Source organism: Seriola dumerili, unplaced genomic scaffold (assembly GCF_002260705.1).
Source record: "Seriola dumerili isolate Sdu_G_001 unplaced genomic scaffold, Sdu_1.0 BDQW01000291.1, whole genome shotgun sequence".
Classification (NCBI taxonomy): domain Eukaryota; kingdom Metazoa; phylum Chordata; class Actinopteri; order Carangiformes; family Carangidae; genus Seriola; species Seriola dumerili.
The window spans coordinates 2,947,999-2,961,016 of NW_019174546.1; the positions used below are offsets into that span (position 1 = coordinate 2,947,999).

Here is a 13,018-nt window from a genome sequence, read left to right on the forward strand (position 1 = left end):
TTGGTTAAGAGGGTGCAGCATAGCTATCAAGCTCCTTAGTTTTATCAGATGACAATTTAAGCCCCTGAGATCCTATTAGGAAGAAAGCGGCTAATGTTTAAAGGCGCTGTGTCAGCTTACAGGGGGAAAGGGGGATGGTGAGCAGCAGGGGGATGACACAGAGATGATGGAAAGGGAGGGTAAAATGCTGAGAGACTGGTCATATGATCAGCTTGAGCTGAAATGTGAAGGAAAAGCTCACTCTGCCACTTCTTGTGCAGTCATAGGTGTTCGATATCAATACTTAGAAATGAAACGTATAGGACAGGGCTGTAGAGGTGAAAAAAATAACTTTTATTATGAACCAAGACAAGTAATTTAAATGTGGCTGTGAAGTAATATAGCTTATTACTATATAATGATATAGTAATAGCTACATTAAAGTCTGCTTAGTTTGTATTTTAACTGCTCATCAAAGTCATGAGGTTGGGGAGAAATAAATATTTGGAGCATTCAGGTAGTTTATCTTTTAATCTTTTGGTTAACCACAATAGTCCAAGGAGAGTAAACCCTCCCTTCATTCATCCAGATTAGTACCTTCCTTGCCCTATGGTTAATGCTTCCCACTTAAAGTCTAAATTAGCCTCTTTAACATTTCACTCATAGCTGTTGAGCTAATGTTGCACAAACATTGCTTGTATTACCTTAAAGTTTATTTAATATTTTTAAAAGAGATAAAAAAAAGTCATATAAATAATCCTGCTGTAAATAAACTAAATGAGTTCTAACATGAAGATGACAAATTAATTTAGAAAAAGAATTTAAGATCTGTGATCTAGAGAAAACTTCCATAGCCAAATCAGTTTATAGCTGTAATACTTTAGAAATGGGAAATATGGGTCGTGCTGGATTCAAATAATTAGCTGCTAAATACATGTTTATATTGAATTGCCTAACAGCATTTCATGTGACAAATTTTTTGAAGAACTGGGTATTTTGCAAGTATGGCATATTTGATGAATGCTTCTTCTCTGCAGTCTGGTATAAGTTCATGGAGGAGTGAATCATCGGTCTCCTCCTCATCTTCTTCCTCTTAATGCACCATTTTTGCAAGGTCCTCTGGAATGTCATTGTCATCTCAGCCCATCTGAACTGTTGCAATGTCTTGAGCACTCTGTGACAGGGTGAAATATATTAAAAAATATATGGAAAGAATAAATGTAACAGAAAAATGTCAGAAAAACCCCATGTATGTCCATACTTGCAACACTTTTATCAGTCAGTATGCACCTTCATTAAAGGCCTTTTTCACAGCTGATATTTACATTGTCATGGCTGGAAAACCACAGGTGTAACATTAACAATGGCTGGCTTTATCCTAGTGAGCTATGTACATGAGACCCTTGGAAATGACAGATTTAAACAAATTACATTGTTATTGTGGTATCTTGATCTTAATCTTGGTTGTAACATAAGGAAATGAAGTGGATAATACACTACATTATTAATGTTATTAAACAGACATGTGCCTTCCCTGCTATATGTCAAAATGCCTGGCATGAAAAAGGTCTTTGTACAAAAAGAAAAAATATATATTTTAAAATAGTGAAAGGGGCACAAGCATATTGAATGATCATTATGTATCTTCACTTCATTATTATTTGAGTATATGTATAATTGACTATGTTAAAAGTACTTAAGTAAAAGAAATATGGCCACTGTAGTATCCCAACTGGAACCATTTCTGTATGAATACACCCTAACCCTGATTAATCATTTCACTTGAAAATAGCTGTGATATAGGAACTTGGGATAAAACAAAACAAAGTAAAAAAGGAGTTGTAGAAGTAGGTGTCAACAAATGAGAGGTTAGGTAGCGACTAGTTGGCATCTGGAAGTTGGTATTTATCATATCATCAATGCCACTTTTACATTTGCCCTCTCAGCCTTCTTCATGGCAAAATCCTTGTCACACTAAATCCTGCAGAAAACAATCACACACTGTATATGAAACAGTCAATGGCAGAAACTGTAAAGCCAACTGGAATGTAGTCATTAAGTTGCAGAATGTAAGTCATTAATTCATATAATTAATTAATTAACCGATTTTAGCCATTAGCCATTTAATGCATACATTTTATGTAGTTGCACAATGACTCCCGAATATCTGTTTTTACTTTGCCTTCTTCATCGAAGAAGAAGAAACCTAAGCATAAGGGCAGTGTCTTAGAAGGTTAAAGGGTTGACAAAGAAGCAGGTGGCTTTGAGTAAAGCTTTCCTTAAAGATCAGTGTCTTACCACCATCTGCATTACCACATTACAGTAATGTTGTTAGCAAGGGAAAACTATTTACACCAGCAATGACTGGTAATCAGTTACTGCCAGTGCACTGTTTTGATTTGGTTAAGTAAGCCTCTTGCACTTCACTCTCATTTGTACTCACAAAGCTGTTGGGGATGACACAATTAAGTCTTGATTCATGTCATTTTTCATCTAGGCACAGATTGGCCTGATGGGGGCACTGTGACTGTGGAGAAGTCCGAAAAAGAGAAAATATCCAGTGAGCGGCAGTTCTCTGAGCGAAAATGCCTTATTGATGCCAGAGGTCAGAGGAGAATGGCCAGACTGGTTCGAGCTGATAGAAAGGCAACAGTAACTCAAATAATCATTCATTACAACCGAGGTATGCAGAAGGGCATCTCTGAATGCACAACATGTCAAACCTTGAAGCAGGTGGGCTACAGCAGCAGAAGACCACACCGGGTGCCACTCCTGTCAGCTAAGAACAGGAAACTCACGCTACAGTTCGCACAGGCTCACCAAAATTGGACAATAGAATATTGGAAAAATGTTGCCTGGTCTGATGAGTCTCAATTTCTGCTGCAACATTCGGATGGGAGGGTCAGAATTTGGCGTAAACAATATGAAAGCATGGATCCATCCTGCCTTGTATCAACGGTTCAGGCTGGTGGTGGTGGGGTAATGGTGTGGGGTATATTTTCTTGGCACACCTTGGGCCCCTTAGCACCAACTGAGCATCGTTTAAACGCCACAGCCTACCTGAGTACTGTTGCTGACCATGTCCATCCCTTTATGACCACAGTGTACCCATCTTCTGATGGCTACTTCCACATGCCATGTCACAAAGCTCAAATCATCTAAAACTGGTTTCTTGAACATGACAATGAGTTCACTGTACTCAAATGGCCTCCACAGTCACCAGATCTAAATCCAATAGAGCACCTTTGGGATGTGGTGGAACAGGAGATTCGCATCAAGGATGTGCAGCCGACAAATCTGCAGCAACTGTGCGATGCTGTCATGTGGACTAAAACCTCTGAGGAATGTTTCCAGCACCTTGTTGAATCTATGCCACGAAGAATTAAGGCAGTTCTGAAAGCAAAAGTGGGTCCAACCCGGTACTAGCAAGGTGTGTTAATAAAGTCACCAGTGAGTGTTTAAAAGACTAGAACAAATGCCCAAAAGCCTAAACGGCACTTTACTTAATGAAAGTGCTTCAATTAAGGGTCTGTAGTGTTTAAGTTGACAGCTCTAACACCACTGACCTGGATCTGACAGAACATCTTTTCATACTCACTGGGCCGGTGGCAGTGCTACAACTAAAGATCAAAATTTAAAACTTGAAAAGGTAATAAAATAAGACAAATTGTGTTATTCTTGAGAGGTGAAACAAATGGATTTGCTTTTGTTTGCTATTAAAGCGTGGAGAGTTGGTGCAGGCAGAAGGGGAGTTACAGACAAATCTATTTCACTGTTGTTTTTATTATACCCCTTTGTGGTTTAATAATACACCAAAAAAGCCAGCACTGCTGCACAAATTTGAACAGTCATAGTGTAACTGCCTTTGCACCTCTTTAGTAGTTACATTTTAGACCAGTGATACATTTAGAGTTGAAATGATTAGTCGATTGATATGATGTTAAGATATATAGATATATGCCAAATGTCACATTTATACAGTATATATGTATGTATGTGACATTTGGTTTTATAAATATTCATTGAATTAGTTTGCACAGTACTGAACAGCACGGCTTTCATATTCACCTACTTATTCACCTCTTCAATCCAGATTTATCTGTCTGGTCTGGAAAACCTGACCTAATGTCATTTGTGTTATCAGCATATACTTACTTCTTACATACATACTTCTGTACGTGTACCCGCAGTAATGTCGTCGTCAGTTTCCATTTTGATACAAGATTTGACCCATGTCTATTTAAGGGTGGTCTTCTCAGGCCCTGACCCTGTTTTAATAAGATTAGCTGCACCAAGAGCTGCAGCTTGGCACACATCCGCAGTTACTTGATGTCTTGGCCAGGACTGCACCCCTTCACCTTATTACCTTCTGCTGCTGTGCTGTCTTTACACAAAGGCGATTTCAGTTTTATGCTTTGCTTAAAACACCAACCAGTATAGATTCCTGCTCCAGTGAAACCACAGAAACTGTAGAAAGCAAAAACTAATATAATTTTGTATTTCTGTAGTCAAAGCAGTCTCACCACTTTTACTGGAACCTTAATAGCTTAATCAAATAATCTGTAGTTTTGTCATGTCTGTTTAATTAGTTCTAGAAAAAAATAAAGATATATTAAAGATAGTCTTTTTTTTTTCTTTTTTTTTTACTTGTACTTGAAGTTTTTGCCAAATGTAGAATATATCTTGAATAATCATCAAACAAGAATTTAAAATGAATTAAACTGTTGAACTATTAAACATCCCATGCTACCTGAATTTACAGAAATAACATGACATGCAGGCTGCCACACTTTCAGTTGGACAATCACACTTCATTACAGTTTGCCTTTTTACCTAATTGAAGATAACTAACACATTAGCATTACTTGAGACTGTAAGGTGATTAAATAATTATTGTTTTAAAGCGCACTGGCTAAGAGACGTGTTTAATGGTGGCTTCTTGAAACCGAGCCCTGACGAGTTATTACACTCGGAGTCTAATCTGCTTCTCTGGCTAATTTGAGCCCCGAGAAAATAAACCCCCACCTAAAGCCACTTTATAAGCCTGCCTTGCATCCGTTGATGTCACACATGCATCACATGTAGCCACACAGGCAAGCAAGTTCAAATCGCCTAATGCACACCCACACACTTGTATTAAAAACTAATCAACTATTCAATATCAGCATGTTGTAATAGGTTATCTACGACTTGAGTTTAATAGAATTTACAAGTACTAGTGAAGAATTCTTTTTTTCAGTCATTTTATCAATCACAAAGTTGTACTTTCCACTAAAGTGACTAGCAAACAATGAGGATACTTAATTGATTGTCTTTTGTGGCAAATGTATCCCATCTGGAAGGGTTTGCTGAAGGAGATTCACAAGGGTTTATCTTGTAATCTTGTAATGTGAAAGATTGCGAAACATGTTACTCTGATGGATGGATGCCTGTATGGATGGAAATCATATTGTAGCTAAACTATTAAACAAGTCAAAGGCCATGTGCAATCAAGTCCAAGTCAAGAATAGTTGAAATCAACTTGACAGTGATAACCATATCAAGTGTTTTTTATTTGTTATTTGACAGTTAACTGCTGTATGACCTCAGGTATCACTCAGGAAAGTTCAATGGATTTTAATATGTAGAGTCACGAAATCATGAGTCATGTAGTCTACATTGTAGACTGTGATGTGATGACATTTTATATCTCAATGGTCAAAGGTCATCTTCACTGTGACATCATAATGTTCTGCAAAAACACTTCTGGGCATTATTCAACACTATAACTCAGGAATGGTAGATTGTGACCATATTTCCCCCAACTTGGCTGTTTGGCAGAGGCAAACAACAGTGAGGCGGTAATTCTACGTATATGTGTAGTTCTAAGACAAGTATTACTTTAAGTAATACTAATCACACCTGCTAATCACTGCTTATAGATATGTAGGTCATATTTTCTCTTTAAAATTGCTTTCAGAAATTCCGTATGAAACATTTCCACATCAACCATGCTCACTTTTGTCCATAAAATATCATATCTCAGTGTTAACAATTGTTCAAAGTGCTTCTAGTGGCCGACATTAATACATTTAGACATTTTAATATGTTATTTGAGATCCCTGATACGTGTACATGCTCTGTGTCCTCCCCACAATGCAACATTTTTAAAGGGTTCAGTTTACCTATCGTGTAGTCATTGATATTATTTTCATAGCACTGTAGTCAGTCTTGCTATGAAGATAATAACGTAAGCATCACTGCTTACACTTCTGTCACTCTTCAGACTCCTCCAGTGGACATGCCTTGGTTTACTGTTGTCTTCAAAACCTCCTGCGTTAAATCTCTTGAACTTATCACCCAACATTTGATTCATGAGAAATGCTATAGCTCAATTCAAACAGACATTATTCAGGCCTACAGAGATAAGGGAAGGGGAAACTGAGGGCTGATGGAACGGAGAGGAGTACTGCTGACATCTAAACTTGGTGTGTAAATCAACAAATTATCAACAAGAGCCGCTTACTATTCATGCTTCCCAAACCGACACCTTTGCTATTGTGTGTCGAGATGGTTAGACTGTATCAATAACTTGTGGCTAGAGTAAAACCTCTAAAGAGCTTAGCTCATAATTGGTACCCTACAGACAATGGAGGCCCTTTACCTTGTCAACAAGGTACAATAGGATAGACCCTCAGGATGTAGGCCATCGCTGTTTACTTCACTAACCAGCAATAATTACAACAGTACATATGGGGTAATGTGGTAATAAATACAGATTTAAGCAAGAAATCTCATAATACAATAATAGCCCACAAATTCTAATTTTATGGAAACATTATTTACTGCAGAATTATTATTAGGACTAAACTGCTAGTCACTCAGACTCATCATTAGAACAAAACAAGTCAAGTCAAATTCATTTTTATCCATTTTCAGCTAAATTGGATCAAACTGTTGGAAATTCATGGAGATTTTCAGTCTGTGTCATTATAATCTTTTACATGGCACAGTTCACAATAATTAAAGGAAATGTTGTGGATTTTTGGCATGGCCTGATGGGACCTCTGTCACTCGTGGATTTGTGATTTAAGCTGACTTAAGTAGCTGTAAGATACTTAAAATCTGATTAGCTCTACTGTTCACTACTGTTGCCATATATTGTCCTCCTGACACTCAGTATTTTCGGGACGCTATGGACTTAACACCTCAGTGACGTAAAACCTCTGTACCCAACACAGAACTAACGAGGCTCTGGACATTAAGGTCATAGGACTGACGATCACCTAATTAGAGAGTATCAGTTTAAATTATTCTCGCATCCTGCAAACTGAAGCCAAATTATCCAACTTTAAGAAGTTATTGTGAAATGGACAGTTCCAGTCCCAATGTCTAGATGGGTGAGTGACCACAGACTCATTGTAAATCAGACACACACCTGAAACTTAAAAACTTAATTAACCCAAGAGTCAAAAAATATCCTAAAAACACTACTTGCACTGCTGCTGGTGGGTTCATTTTGAACATTACCCCTCTTCAGCACTGTTTTCTCATAAGTAAAGATTGGTTCTTTAGAATGTGTTTTGGAACAGAAATGGGATGACTGAAAAATTCATTTTTAATGATTTTTAATTTTTAATCTGTGATGTTTGTGTTTGTCCACTGACCATCCCTCCCAAACACAAGTTAATTGTTACACGAGCCTCTTGAAACACCAGCTCAAAATTTCATATACCTGCCAGAAACCTGATAAATGGATAACAATGGAATGGAGTCCTCCGATTGGTGCACTTCAGCCAATCAAATATTAAATCACACTTATTGGTATTGACTGGTTAATTTACCCAAAACAAGCCCCAGAGACTGCAGTCGTCATTCAAATGAAAATGTAAATTGAGATATTCCTTTCATATTCATTTGATATAAGATAAAATTGTGACAATTAAAATTCATTTGCAAATCTCAAGTCTGCATTCTCATTTTCAAGCTGACACAAAGTCAGCCATTTTAAATTTCTATGACAGGGTTATACTTTACTGGAATTCTTGGAATGAGCAAACAAGAGCAAGAGATGAAATTTGAGCAAGAAATATTTTTTTTCAATTATGAGCAAAATTAAGAAAGATTATTCATACCCAAAATCCATTATATAGAATAATTCAAAAAATACTCAGCAACAAACTATATTCCTGAGAAAATATAGCACTCAATAGAACTTCAGCTCATTATGTTATATTTATACTAGTATACTTTAAGGAATACACATTAGTTTCTGTCTATTCAAAATCAAACACTAACCATTTGGAAAGGCACAGACACAAAGCTGATGATTAATGTAGTAAAGTGACTGTGTTGGAAAACTTGGCAATCTGCCAAGAGGAAAATAGCTGGACTTTCCTATTTGTTGACCATGTCATCTTTAATGGTGACTGGACTTCGTGCATTACGACTATCAAGGAATAGCTTTTTAAAGGTGATTTCCTTTTTTTTTTACATCAGTACCACTAAACTGAAGAGAATGTGATTTTTTTTCACTTCTCATAGTTTGTGCTTGTTATTTATGTACACAGGTTGTTATGTAGTGTTTTGTTCCTTTTTGGTGTCTTTATTTAACTACATGTGCACCTACACAATTTTGATCTGCTTTCATGTTGTATATTTTTGCTTTCATGTCTTCTGACAAACTTTGGAAATACTTGTAGGATTCATCTTGTAACAGTCCTTGTTCTATTAATGCTAAAAAGAGACTAAACACTTCTTCCTCTATTTCTGCAGTGCCGGTTGTGAGGACTAAATATGAAAAAGATGCTTTGCTCTGCGACCCATTAATATGTCAGCCACTGACATAAAATATTTAACCTTTCCTGGAGAGCTGCTGATGAGAATCCTGCAGATGGTGGTGCTTCCTCTTATCATTTCCAGTCTGATTACAGGTTAGAGCCACACTTCAGATGCATTCAATTGATCAACAAAGAAACGGTTTGACCCACATTACATGTCGTAATAGCTTTTTGATAATAATCAGTACAGTAGATAAACATAATCAGTAGCCACAGTAGTAGCCGGTGCAAGAAGACCCTTAAGACAGTGGAGTGCAGACTGCGTGTAGAGCTGAGACTCTCAAACTGAGTCTTAGATGGTCTAAAATTGACACTGTAGAGAAGATAAATATATTTCATTGAAGTGTCAGCATTCATCCATCCCGCAATTTTATTGTCCTATGTGTAAGTGTTGACTTACATGTATAGAAAATGTAATTTTTAAACCCTTCAGTGGCTAAAACACTTTCAGCACTTTACATGAAGATTTCTATCATGCTGTGAAATAGCAGAATCTTTAACTCTTTATGTGACCAAAACTAGAAACCCAGAAACATTTGATGAGCTCGTGTTGTGGTATTTTTTAACATGAACTTTCCACCTTAGTTTTAGTTTTAAACACAGTAGTGACCTTGATTGGTCCATTGCATCATTAAAGATGTTTTATGTTGGGTATTTTTCTTGAACAGCTACCAAAATATTTCTGAGCTGCACAGGCCTGTCAAAAATATTTTTAATGAATTACCTATTTATATGTGGACTAATAAATAAATGATGACAATAGGAAATGTAGAAATTCAACAAGTTTACATTCATATTCCACGACCACCTTTTTTTTTTTTTTTATCAGGTATGTCATGACAGGAAAGCTTATGGGAGAATTGGGGGGAGGGCCTTCAGCTATTACATGGTCACCACACTTGTTACTACATTCACTGGCATCGCCTTGGCTGTTATCATCCAGCCAGGGAACTCATCCAGGAGCACTGCAGTGTCCTCTGGTGGTAAAGAGAAGGCTGTGCAGAGCGTGGATGCCTTTCTAGATCTAATCAGGTGTGTATGCTTATAACTCTATCATTCAGGGACCCCTATAGAGGACACAGTACCAGTGCCAGGCACCTCAGATGGGGTAAATACTTAAGGTCTGCTGGTCTTCTCTGTTGCCTTTGGCCTCATTCTGGGCAGTATGGAGAACCAGGGAAAGCCTCTTAGGGATTTCTTTGACTGCCTGAATAAAGCCATTATGCATCTGGTCAACATAGTCATCTGGTAAGTATGGGGCGCTAACATTTACTTGAACTGGGTGTATTGCTAGTTTTCTACTTCACTTGCAACTGTATGCATGTATTTAGTATTTTTTTAATGTTTTTTGTGGTGTTTTGTTTTTCCTAATGCTATTTTTGTCTTTCTTTATCTTTGTGACAAGGTTTTGGATATGTTATAAACAATGTATTGCATGGGTGTTTGTTGCTTGTTCAAAATTATTTTGGCAAAATATCCAGGACAGTCTGATGACGATTGTCTGAGAGTGTTTACACAAGTGAAAATCTATGTACCCAGCACCATCAGGCTACCTGTGAAGAACATAGTCAAATATAATGATTTACTTCCCTCTCTACATTGATACTCTTTCATTTCTCTTCTGCTGTGTCTCACTTCTTTATGTCACAAGTATTCCCCGGTGGGAATCGTCTTCCTGCTGGCAGGACAGATTGTGAAGATGACAGACACTGGAGAAATAGGTCGCGAAGTTGCCATGAATACTCTGACTGTGATCACTGGCCTTCTAATCCACAGCTTCTTCACCCTGCCCCTCATCTATTTTGTTGTCACACGAAAGAATCCCTTCAGATTTATGAGTGGTCTTCTCCAGCCTCTCGTCACTGCCTTTGGGACTTCATCAAGGTGAGCCACAGTCTTAATATTAAGCATAACAAATGGACAATGATTGGAACGTCATCGTCCCTCTTTTTTTTTTTTTACAGTTCTGCAACCTTACCTGTAACCCTCCACTGTATGGAGGAAAATCACAGCATGGACAAACAAGTGACTCGCGTCCAGGCCTACAGGTGCCACAGTGAACACGGACGGCGCAGCACTCTATGAAGCAGTCGCAGCTTTATTCATAGCCCAGGTTCATAATATGGACTTTAACCTGGGTCAAATTATTGTACTCAGGTAAGTTGAAATGGAAACTTTACCCCCGTAAAATTGGTCTGTTACTTAAGTTTTAGAAATGCATGTCTTAAGGAGATTAGGTCAAATAATTTCTGATTTAATAGAAAAAAATGGGCTTTCACATTCACCTTGTATGTTGCCCATTACAGGCTAAAGGAAAATTGGATCCCTGTGAGTACAGTGATGATTACACGTTGTTACACTATTTTTATGAACACGAGTCGAGATCCTCAACAACTTTACTCTGCCTTGGCATGAGTCACTACAGATGAAGAGTATGAAGAACGCAGACATTATGGAGGACCAGTTCCCGTAGGGTTGAGTGGGCTCCCTCTGATTGCTTGATCTTGCACATGTACATTTTAATGTATGGATCCACAAACATGAGTGGTGGACACTAAAGAGCACTGTTACTGGGTTCTGCCTGTTTTCTTACACCATAATGAGGATCACGATGCACAACCAACACTGTTTCCCCTCTTCAGTTTCATTGTCACAGTTGCGAGCACTGGTGCAGCAGGCATCCCACAGGCTGGCATGGTCTCCATGGTGATTGTGTTGTCATCAACTGGACTGTCCACTGAAGATATATCACTGCTTCGGATGGTTGATTGAGAATTCAACCAGTATCGTTTGCAGATCTTGAGAGAAAAGTGAAAAGTGATTTGATCAATCTTCACTTCTTCTGAAGGTGCCTTGAGGTTTCAGACTTTATGGTTAGGGTAAAGGTTGGAGATAAGACATGTATAGAGTTAGAGGATAGTGAGTACATTATGTGAATGAGGGTCCTAAGAAATAGAGTGTAGAAACTTCATATTTGGCCTTTATGTTTTGAATGGAAATAAATCCCCAGAAAATTTGTTCAGTGGATAACCTCAGCTTTTTATATATGTTTGTTAATAGGGATCGTTTGATTACTGCCACTAATGTCCTGGGTGATTGTATCGGTGTGGGTGTTGTCCAGCATCTGTCCAGACGTGAGCTACAGAGCTCCAGGCCTGCAGAAGAAAGCATCTGGCTCTGAGCTTCATCAGGCTTGACAGCATCCATTTGTAATAGCTAAGATTCATGTGATATGTTGTTGTTGAATGATGACAAGTAGTTGATACTCATTTAGCTTAGAATATGGACAGAAATCCCCGGGAATATGTTTCAGCTTGATGAGCTTTCTGCGGTGGTTCATTTAGGACTGAAGCATGAAATGGTGTTGATCTATGTATAGGATGTAGTACTCAAATTAGTATTAGTATTATACTTAATCTCAAACCATATTTTCCGTGCAGTTTTAATTTGTCTACAGGACTTTATGGAAACAGCTCATAAGTAAGGCCACTTGATATACTCAGCTTAAAAATCCAACACTGGATTTACATGAGGTTATGAAGAGGTCAAACCAATCTGTGTATTTTAGCAAACTGTTTCCTTCCTCGTAGTGTTGCAGATGTGCACTCTAACACCATCTGGTGGCAGGAGTGTCAGTGACCCAGTTACATATGAGTTAATCATATACATACATATAGAACTGTTACTTAATGGTACTGCATTTTATGGAAGTAAACACAGCTCAGCGTGTGCCCGGAACTGAAACATTATTGTGGAATGTGTTTCCTCCGCAAAGAGCTAGAGGAGATTATGGTTCATTAAAGAAAATGAAACAACATTAAAAGATCATTTCACCTTATTGACTCTTAAAGGGAATCAGAGATCTTCAGATAGCCAAGTAGTCAAACCAAGAGAAGCGATAATTAAAAGCTAGGCAAGCCTTGCTTGGAAATAAGATAAATAAAGACAAATCATTAACTTATTTATTACAATTGATCATTAAAACAATGTTGGTGTGTTCTTAAAAACCTAAAGCTATCTATTCGAAATTCAGCATCTGTCAACTGCACTGATCCATGGGAAAACAAATGTGTTTAGTCACAAGTCTGGACATATTGCAGCATTTCAGCGTTGTGCAAAGTAGCGTTATTAATAGAAAACTAGAAACACACCCGAAATGCATTTTTCTGCCAAGCAGCCAAAGGCGGGAGAAGAATAAGAAAACTGGCTGCTCCCACTGG

At 37.8% G+C, this 13,018-nt stretch overlaps 1 pseudogene; it reads left to right on the forward strand.

The window, feature by feature from the left end:
* Positions 1-2,339: 2,339 nt before the first annotated feature.
* Positions 2,340-11,979, forward strand: LOC111231203 (annotated as a pseudogene).
* Positions 11,980-13,018: the final 1,039 nt, after the last annotated feature.